At 37.4% G+C, this 10,524-nt stretch overlaps 1 non-coding gene across 1 annotated transcript; it reads right to left on the bottom strand.

Moving 5' to 3' along the window:
• Nucleotides 1-9,259: 9,259 nt before the first annotated feature.
• LOC111727382 lies at nt 9,260-9,366 on the bottom strand. The gene has a single exon (XR_002774948.1). It is a non-coding gene; the product is annotated as a U6 spliceosomal RNA (small nuclear RNA).
• Between the last annotated feature and the right edge of the window lie 1,158 nt (nt 9,367-10,524).

Below are 10,524 nucleotides of genomic sequence, written 5' to 3'. Positions count from 1 at the left end.
ATCAGGGAAATGCAAATTAAAATGAGATACTACCTTATCCTCCTCCAAATGGACATTATTCAAATGTCAAAAAAATGACAGATGCTGGCATGGCTGCAGAGACACGGGAATGTTTATATGCTACTAGTCTGATTGCAAACCAGTACAACCCTTATGGAAAACAGTATGGAGACTTCCAGAAAGAACTAAATTTAATCCAGTGATTTCATTACTGGGTATCTACTGGGTATCAAAAAGAAATCATATTGTTAAAAAGATACTTGCACCCAAATGTTTATTGTAGCACCATTCACAATTGCAATAATATGGAATCAACCTAAATGCCTATTATGAGAGGACAAAAAAAATGTTATATATACATATATATATAGCAGAAAGTTTCAACAACAGAAAGAATCACAGAGCTTGAAGGCAAAGCTCTCATACTAATCCATACTAATACCAACCCATACTAATACTACTCAGCCACAAAAAGAAATGAAATAATGTCTTTTGCAGAAACTTAGGGAACTGGAGGCCATTGTCCTAAGTGAAGTATTTCAAGAGTAGAAAAACAAACACCACACGTTCTTACTAATAAATGAAAGTTAAATGATGGGAAGACATGGGCACAATGAGACAAAAGGGACATTGAAGATTCAGATGAGGAGAGAATGGGACAGGTATGGGGGATCAAACATTATCTATTGGGTACAGTGACCACTGTCCAGGTGATGGGCACATCCTAAGCCCTGACTTTAGCATTACACAGTACATCCATGTAACAAAAACATTTGTAACCCCTTAATATTTTATAATTCAAAAAATTCTTAAAAATTAAAAATTGTTAAAGTTGGCTTTGTTTTGAAAAACAAAAAAGGCATTCATCCTTCTACAAAGCAAACTAATTATGAAGAATCCAGAGTTCACTGGCTGAGTGCAGCCTCCTATGTGGAGGTCCTTATAAGTTTATAGAGCCATCTTTCAGAGGCTCTACTGCCAAGATTTTAGACTTGCAGCTTTCTAAACTGAAGAATCCCACGTTCTCCACGATCCCAAGTTCTAAGAAGAATTGGTAACCTCACTTAGCTTCTTTATATTACAAGTGAAAATTTCTGACCTTTCTTAAGATGAACCTTCAAAAGTGAATGGTGGGGGTGGCAAAATAAAATGTCAGGCTATGGGCGTGTGCTAAAGGTGCTTTTAACCGAACAAAACTTCAGATAAAAGGCCAAGGCCTTTTTCTGTTATGCCTTCACAGATTCTATTTAATGAAACCTGAATATCTGAGGCTCATATGTGTAAATTTTGCCATTGACCATTTTCGACCAAAGTCCCTAATTTTTCTTGCAAGTCTTCTGTGTCATCCATTAGTTAGAATTAATATTAATAACAACAATAACAATACATGGGTAGGCCTTTAGTGATCATTCAATTGGCTCTCCTCCGTTTAGTCTCAGGTCTTATAGGCAATTATTTTGGTGGCATGTCGAAAGTCTGGTCACCCCTGTCAAGTCTTTTAAAAAGCATAATTTGTTCTTGCCAATGTGCTGGAAGCACACGAGCCTTTGCAGGGATCAGCACTGCATCTCCAGGGTCCTCTCAGACCACTGCAGCTGGTTGGTTCCCTCTGCTTCCTTAACGGGGCTTTTCTCCTGCCCTCGCCTCCTCCGTGTCCTAAAAACATTCTCGGTGAGTTCTTTGCATCTCTCCCAGGATGTGACTTTTCTCATTGTTCTCCCTCTGGAGGTCCCACACCCTGCATGTGTGTATCAGAGCCCTCTCCTCCCTGTCCAGTGCCCCCACAGGCACCTCTTTCAGAAGAGGGCCTCTCTCGAGCACAAGAAGCTTCCCCAGTGACCTCACCTTGTCTGGACTCCTCTGGGCCAATTGTTAAAATACTTTTAACTGAACGAAGCCAGACAGAGGCTTTAGGAAGTTTTGCCACATCATTTCAACAAAATATTAGATACACTTCACACTTTCACACAAAAAAATTCAAAGTATCAGTCATGAGGTTCAATACTTAACACCCTAGACTTTGCAGACATTTTTCCAAAAAAATGGGAATTTTCTTCTCTTTTGGATTCTTATGTTTAAAAGCCAATAGGTCATGATATCAGCCAGAAAGGGCTTTTGAAACCATTGCTCAAGTGATTAGGGGAAATCACATAAAATTCAATAAAAAAAAAAAATACCTCAAACGGATGTCCACGCCTCTAAAGAAGAATTCCTCCCAGGAAAAACAACACACGTACACTCACAAAAACAATCCAGGCTTAATTCAAGTTCATTCTTCATCGGCATTATGTCTCTGTAAAGTTTTCACTTCAAATATAGCAGAATGACTCAAAATGTCTTTTCTGATTTTCATGTAATTTCTCTCAGCTATTTTGTTGATAAGCAAACTGGGTTTTCAATCTGTTTACCCCTCCCACAGCCTGACCAACTGAAGTTTTAAAAAAACCCACTACATATGTTACCACTCCCACCCCTACCGTCTTACTCCTTTTATGCAATGAACCTCGGTTTGACTTTGGTTTTGATAAATGCCCCTTTGCCTCAACCTTTAAAACAATTTAATCGTGCTGTCCTTCAGATTTCCTAAATTATCCACACTCTGTGTCCATTACTAAATGATTCCCAAACACATCTTTGCTCTCTTCTCTCCCCTTCGTTAAACTAATAGCTTAAGATGTTTCTTTAGCAAAATATATACAAATGGTTTGACCACATGTGAGGGGCAACTCTGAATGGCCTTGAAGACAGTGTCCATGTTGATCTATAGCTAGGTGATGCAAAATCAAGTGTAAGTTAAATAGCCCTAATTCAGCAACTAAGGTGAATGTTACTAGTAACAATGATTTCAGAATAATTGAGGAGGCGCCGAGAATTTTTTCTCCGTGAAGACGGCTATTCATTATAATATGGTGTTTGTTGTATTCAACTAAAACAATATCTATTAGAATGTCTTCCAGAAAAATACTAAAGTTTTACAAAACAATGTGGTAAAGAAAAATAACTACTATTTATTCAACCTTCGCATATATAAAACTTACGCAACTGAAATGTTGCTTTTCCACCCGTACATTCATCCTGCAAAGCAGGTGTTATTGGCTGCATTTTATAAGATTCAGTTAGATTAAGAGGTGCTGCGAAGGCCACAGAGCTAATAAATGACATGTGAATCCTGTTCTCTGCGATGCTAACACTCAGGCTCTTTCAGCTAAGCCACTATTTCCCAGAGGTGCCGGAATCTTTGATTGAAAAAGGAGGAGGAATTGTTGGAAGAAAAATAACATTCAGATATCGAACTTTTCTTATAAACAGCTTGCAATACTATGTCAAAGTCCTGCAAGCCTAAAAACCTACACATTTCACAAATTCAAACATGATCTAGCCCATGTGTTCATCTACTTTAATAATTAAAAGTTGTCTAACTATGCTATCTCTCTCTGCCAAAACCAAAAATCTGTGTGTTGCATGGTTTAAAAAAAAATCATTATATTTCAACTACAGTACTCACAAAGGATCAATATGGATCTCAAGCCACTCAATCTGATAAAGGAAATCGATGTGGCTTAGTTAAACCCCAAGATGTTTCAATTTGGTTGAGTCCAATTTCTTGACTGTGTGTAGACATTTTTGGTTAACAAAGATGTACACATTTTATCAAGTCCTGAAGAAAAAAATCAGGTTCCTGAAAATGTGGAGAATGGAGTGGAAGGATGGAAGGACAAATCAGGCAATCAAAGCGTGAGGCAAGCCAGTGCTGTAGAGTTGACACGTTATGTATGGTACCAATTTCTATGAGGCAGACCAAAGAACGCCTTGTCTAATAGAAAAGCTTCTGACCCAATAGACCATGAAGAAGAACCGAATTGTTTGTCTGGGGAGTTCTATGCTTTTTTTTTTGACTTATCGTGTGCTATCAGGAGTAAAGAATACTGAATTTAAAAGATTGATTTTATTGTCAATTAAAATCATGATAATCACATCTCTTTTTCTCTATTAATTCCAACTTTGTATTTAGAAATATAAATGTTGCCACAGTCTTACAAAAATGCTTCACCCAGGGTAAATAAAAGCTTCTTTGGGGCCTTAAAAATAACAGGTGGTGTGATACAAAAGGGACACTGAGAATTGAAATTTTTCTCTCATGAAATTACTTACCATTTTCTCAATTGGCTGGATTTACCCTCGTATGTTACATCATGTGTTTGAATGGTTTCCTGTGCTCTTTGGAGGGACAAGATCCTATGTGTGTCATTTTATATTTGGACAGAGAATTGTTCATGCTCTAATTATATTATAAAGGGGACAGCTTCATTAGCCAAAGTGGTAGAAATAACAAAAGCATCTAATTCTTATTCCACCTGGACATTTCATAAAGCTGAATGAATCCTCCTATTCAAAAATTCCTCTCTAGTGCATTTATTAAAATGAGCTTTCAACAAAACCATTGACTAGAGAGGGAAGATTGACTCAGCTGTGCTAAAACCTGATTTCCTCTGAGTACCAAATAGCTGCATAAATATTTCAGTATGAGGAAAGGAGGGGAACCATTTAGAAATTAGGAAGTACGGCAGTCTGCAGATTTAGGAATAGTCAGAAATGACTCAAGTCAATTCACAGTTACAGAGAACCTACTGTATACTAGGCTGTTGTCAATGCTAGTGATACAAAAACAAATAATACCTACCTTGACCTTCAGAGTCTATGTGGCTGGTGGATGAGCTGACACATGAGTAACAGCTTAAAGACATGCTAGTTTGTGCTCTGGTAGAAGCATGGAAAATCTAAATAGAAGTAACAGAAGCTTCAACTCTTTTGAGCCTCCACCATCTGTCCTGTGCTCAGTGTCATCCACGTTATCTCATTTAATCCTTGCTAATTGGTATGATCAAGTGTTTTAAAGTGTAGCAAATTTATTCAATAAGAATTAATTGAGGGTTCACTATGTGCTGAGCCCTATACCTCACATTGGATAAATAGTAGACAAGACAGACAGACATCCCTACATTTATAGAATTTCTATTCTCTCAGGAGGAAGAAAGAAGCAAAATAAATTATACAACATATTAGATGGCGATTAGCTCTATGGAGAAAATGAAAACAAAATGTGAAAAGGAGAAGTACAATTATAAATGAAGCAGGTATCAAGGAGTCCTTACTGAATAAATGACCTTAGAGTATAATAACCTGAAGGAACAGGGAGCTAGCAGTAGGAGTCAGAGCAGTGGCTGAGGCAGCCAGTTGGCCATACTGTGGTGGTAGGATGTTAACCACAGCTGAGGAAGAAAGGGAGCCAGCCATACTAAGGAAGAGAGGAATCTGGCCACAGTGAGGAAGGAAGGGAGGAGATAGCCACAGTCAGGAGGGGAGGAGGTTGCCACATTGAGGAAGTGCCAACTATACTAGGGAGAGGAGGGAGGTTGTCACACTGACACCTAGAGGAAGGACATTCCAGACAGAGACAACCATGAGTGCAAACACCCTGAGGCAAAGCTCGCCCAGCAAGTTTTTAAAAAGCAAGAAACATGAAATAATGCTATTTCTGCAAACCTATGCAGTGTATATATGCAGAGTCATATGAAGAAATATTTGCTGAGATAGTAATGAAAATTTATCTCTGAATGATAAGATTTCAGTTACTAGTTATCCTTACCTTCAAATGTTCTAGTATGTTAGAATTGTTTTTAATGCAGGCATATTATCTCGTAAACAGGGAAAAAAGGTACTTTTTCTTCATAGATATATATTTTGTAACTCAACCAAGACTACTAACTCCCTTTCTAGTCATTCTTCCTAAGGAATAAATACCCTTACCCCCAGTTTTGTGACCTCATTGTTTGCACAATGAGTTGTTAACAACTACTTCAGTTTCTAACAACTACTTTACCCCAACTCTTCCTGCTTGGTATAGCCATGTGAGTTGGTTTGTCCAATAACCTGTAAGTGAAAGGATTATGGATGGATGACTCGAAAGAAGTGGCTGTAAAGGAGGATCCTTCCTGGGCTTCTCTGCCTCTTCTTCCTCCTGCTACCCAACAGGCAGATGTGATTGCTGGCACATTGACACTTTCTGTTAGACACAAGTTTGTAAACCACCCTACGAGCATTTGACAGCACCTTTGGACTTCTTTCACACCAAAAATAAAATCTTTTGTTTTTAAACCACTTTTACTTTGGTGGTTTCCTAACATATGCAGCTGAACTCAATCCTAGCCTGTGTCATACACAAAGCAGTGTTTGGCCCATGTCCATGCCTTGCACAAAGGAAGCAGATCTTGGAAGGGCACGTTGAGCTCTGTCTTTTGGTTGAATCAGAACTTGAAAGAGCTACATCCAGTAGTGTGCTAGAGGAAGTGATCAAAGGATTAACTAGAAGCAATTAGAAATAACAGAGTTTGCTAACAAGCCAAATTGATATTTAGAAAGACCAAAGCTTTTCTTTATACCAAGAATACCCAATTAGAAAAAAACAATAGGAGCAAAATTTATAAAACAACTACCTAACAATTTAAAAAAGAAAATGTGCAGAATTACAAGAAAAAAGATAAAACATTAAAGAATGAATAACATTGCCTGAACAGATGGTCTAAATAAATGATTTTTCTATTGTGATTATTTGAAAAATAATCACAATAGAAAAAACTTGAGTATTATTGTTGGGTTGGCAGTCTGTTCTTGGTTCTTGGTGTGCTCTTGACTGAAGAATGCAGCCAAAAGCAAAGAAAAGGCAAATTGAAGTTTATTGAGGAAGAGCAAGACAGGTTTATAGAGCAAGAGAAAAATACATTCACCACAGATGATGAACAGGCTCCTTGTTGTAACAAGAGTGTTACAAGAGTTGTCTAGAGTGGGCCCTTCTCATGGTTCAAACATCACCATTATCAAACCATTTTGATGATGATGATAATTAGCCAGAGGTCACTCTAGGTTACTCTAGGTCACTTCTCCTATTGTGCCTGAGCTACCTGGTACTGAGGCTGGGGGAATTCCTTGCATTCTTTTGCAGATTAGCAGGGTGTTTCTTTATCTCCCAGATATGGCAATTGCTCAGGGCAGCATCAAGGTGGGTTAACAGCAAGTTGGGTAGCTGGTCCTTGTTCTTCTTCCCAAGTATGGCAATTGCTTGAGGTGACACCAAGGCGAGGTGCCCATCTTTGTCCCTAGGAGAGCTGGAGATCCTCAGTGTCTACCTAACATTATTTAATAAACAATAAAAGACCCTTACCTAAAATAGCAAAAGATACTTAATAGTTAAAGACTTATAGATGCATAATTTTTACATAGAAATTAATAATTTGATTCAAGGAAAAGAATATGGTCCAGAAATAGATCCCTGTATATGTGGATAGTTTGTATATAATAAAAGCGGCATTCAAAATTACTGCAAAAATAATAAATTATTTGATCAATTATCCTGAGAAACTATATCCATATGGAAGAAAAAAAATAGATCAAATATTAAAAAAAAATTCAGATTGCTTAGAGTTCTAAATGTAGAAACAAAACTCAAAAAGCACTAGAAGAAAATGTAGGAAAAAAATTGTAACTAAAAGTGTAAAATAACTTTCCAAGCAAGACAAGAAACCCAGAATCCATTGAAAAAAATTGCAAATGAGATTACATAATCTTTAATTCTATATGACAAAGTTACCATAAATTATCATAAGTTTTCTTGTCATTTGAATATCATCTGTTGTAAAGTACCTATTCAGGCCTTTTGGCCAAATTTTCCATGAGATTATCTTCTTCTTTTAAATTTAAAGGAGTTATTTTTATACTCTAGAAATATATGACAATTAAGTTCACAAACTCATCCTAGAAAAAGTGCTACTTACCTCATTACTGAATATCACTAGGTCACTTTTGAAGTACTCCCCTTGGGGGGCTATGCACCAATGCCAGTGTCTAGTCCACCTTTCAAAGTAATTTTGGAACTCTTTTTTGGAATGGCCATCAGAGCTGTCATATTACTCTTAATGATCAGAGTGTCATCAAAATTTGAAATTCTTTCAATATTTTCCTTAACTTCAGGTAAAGAGAAAAGTCATTAGGGGCTAGATCAAGTGAAGAGGGAGGGTATTCCAATATAGTTATTTGTTTATTGGCTAAAAACTCTCACATAGACAGTGCTGTGTGAGCTGATGCATTGTCGTGATGCAAGAGTCATGAGTTGTTAGCCAGGATTTTCAGTTAAGATTTTTGTAACTGGCTCGGCGCCTGTGGCTCAACCGGCTAAGGCGCCAGCCACGTACACCTAAGGTGGCGGGTTCGAATCCCCAGCCCGGACCCGCCAAAACAACAATGATGGCTGCAACCAAAAAACAGCCAGGCGTTGTGGCGGGTGGCTGTGGTCCCAGCTACTTGGGAGGCGGAGGCAGGAGACTCGCTTGAGCCCAGGAGTTGGAGGTTGCTGTGAGCTGTAATGCCATGGCACTCTGCCCAGGGGGACAGCTTGAGGCACTGTCTCAAAAAAAAAAAAAAAAAAAAAAAGATTTTTGTAACTGATCTCTATCAATGTTTACTTTGTCCTGCTATGTTTCTCACAGTCAGTAGATGATTCTGACACATAATTTAATGAATTTTTCCAATGTTTTCATCAGTTCTGCTCTTTAATGGCTGCCCTGACCTCTCTTCATCAAAGACGTTTTTTCTCCCTTCAGAAAAAATGTTTAATCTAGTTATATACTGTCATTTTCTTCCTGGCATGATCTCCATGAACTTAGACTAACAGACCCTTTATTACACTTCCACTTTTGCAAAGTTTAACACTGAATTTAATGTTTGTTCTTTGCTGTAATTCAAACTCCTCTGATATTCTCTCAACAGCACACAAAAACACACAATAATGAACACCACTCAACAGAAACCTCCACATGTTGACAAGAACACAAGTTCTGACAAGTGAGATACTGTTATACCAAGGTTATAAAACTTTACCAGACTGTTTGTACAGTGCCACCAATGTAAGTGAATGGTGGTAAGTTTGTAAACTTAATTGTCAGTCCACATATATATTTTCACCCAGTTTGGGACTTGCTTTGCTTGTTATTTTGATGTTAACTCTGCTGAACTGAACTTACAACTATATCCAAGTATGTGGATGAATCTCACAAACATAATGATGAATAACAAAGAAAATGCCAGACCCAAAAATATGCATACTATATGATTTCATTTTGGATAACATTTGCTTTGGGAAAAATTAATCTACAGCATTAATTAGTGCAGGAGAGGTTCTGAGGTGAGTGAGGGTAATATTCTATTTCTTTTTATAGAACGCTTCACGAATTGGCATGTCATCCTTGCTCAGGGGCCATGCTAATCTTCTCTGTATTGTTCCAGTTTTAGTGTATGTGCTGCTGAAGTGAGCACTATTCTATTTCTTGATGGTGGTAACAGGGTTCTGTTCCCTTTATAAAATGTACCACATTGTACACTCATGATTTATGTAATGTTTTGTATATGTACATTATACTTTAATAAAAATGTTTAATAAATAGGAAGGGATATCATTTCTAAGAAGAAAGAAAAGAACTTTAATATGTTGCTGTGTAGAATAAATATGTGCCCCAACAATATATAAATAGCACTATACTATTAATTTACAAAAATATCTATGTATACCTAGATCAATAACAAGAATGGAGTACAATAAACTGCTCACATTGACCTTGGCCTTGGTAGCTTTCTGATTCTCCTTTAATGGCCATTTTTACAACAATACACTGCAAGCAGATGTGATTATTACAGCTTTCACAGAAGGCAATAGCAACAATATGTATTTAAATTAAAGATCACTAAATAAAATAATCTTTGAAAAAATATTTTTATATTAGGGATTACAAAAATTACAAAAAGGAAGACATCTTCCTTTCAAGGTGCTCTGCTCTTGCAATAAGTGATATTCTTTTTTTTTCCCACATTATCACCCTTGGTAGAGTGCCATGGTATCACATAGCTCACAGCAACCTCCAACTCCTGGGCCTAAGCAATGCTCTTGGCTCACCCTCCCTGAGTAGCTGGGACCACAGGTGTCTGCCACAAACCCAACTATTTTTTGTTGCAGTTGGCTGGGGCCAGATTTGAACCTGCCACCCTAGGTATATGGGACTGGCACTGGCTGAGCCACAGGCACTGCCCAGTAAGTGATATTTTTTAAAAAAGGTTTTAGCAGCAGGTAAAATAACAAATTCTTGCTCTTCAACCAGCTTCTCTATGAAGTAAAACTTACACTTACTCATAAAAACAAACTTTTTCTTCTTCTATTTTAAATTCTTAATCTATTTATTGTTTCATGGTGTAGCAAGCACTTTGTCTTGGTTAACAAAATATACCTGGGCCATGCCAGTCGGTGAAGATTTCTGCCTCTTGCCCTCCCAGTTCTTACCTATTCCCTATGACATTCATTTCTGTGCACATCTCTTGCTTTTGAAATTATTTTATTCCTGAAAAAGTCACTTATATCTTCATCAACTAGAGAAGATTATAACTTAAACATCATCTAATTCTACTTTCTCATTTGACTGACAA

The sequence above is a fragment of the Otolemur garnettii genome, unplaced genomic scaffold (genome assembly GCF_000181295.1).
Source record: "Otolemur garnettii isolate 467f Iridium unplaced genomic scaffold, OtoGar3 scaffold00103, whole genome shotgun sequence".
Lineage (NCBI taxonomy): Eukaryota > Metazoa > Chordata > Mammalia > Primates > Galagidae > Otolemur > Otolemur garnettii.
The sequence above is the reverse complement of the archived record's forward strand: the minus strand, read 5'-3'. Positions and strand labels throughout refer to the sequence as shown.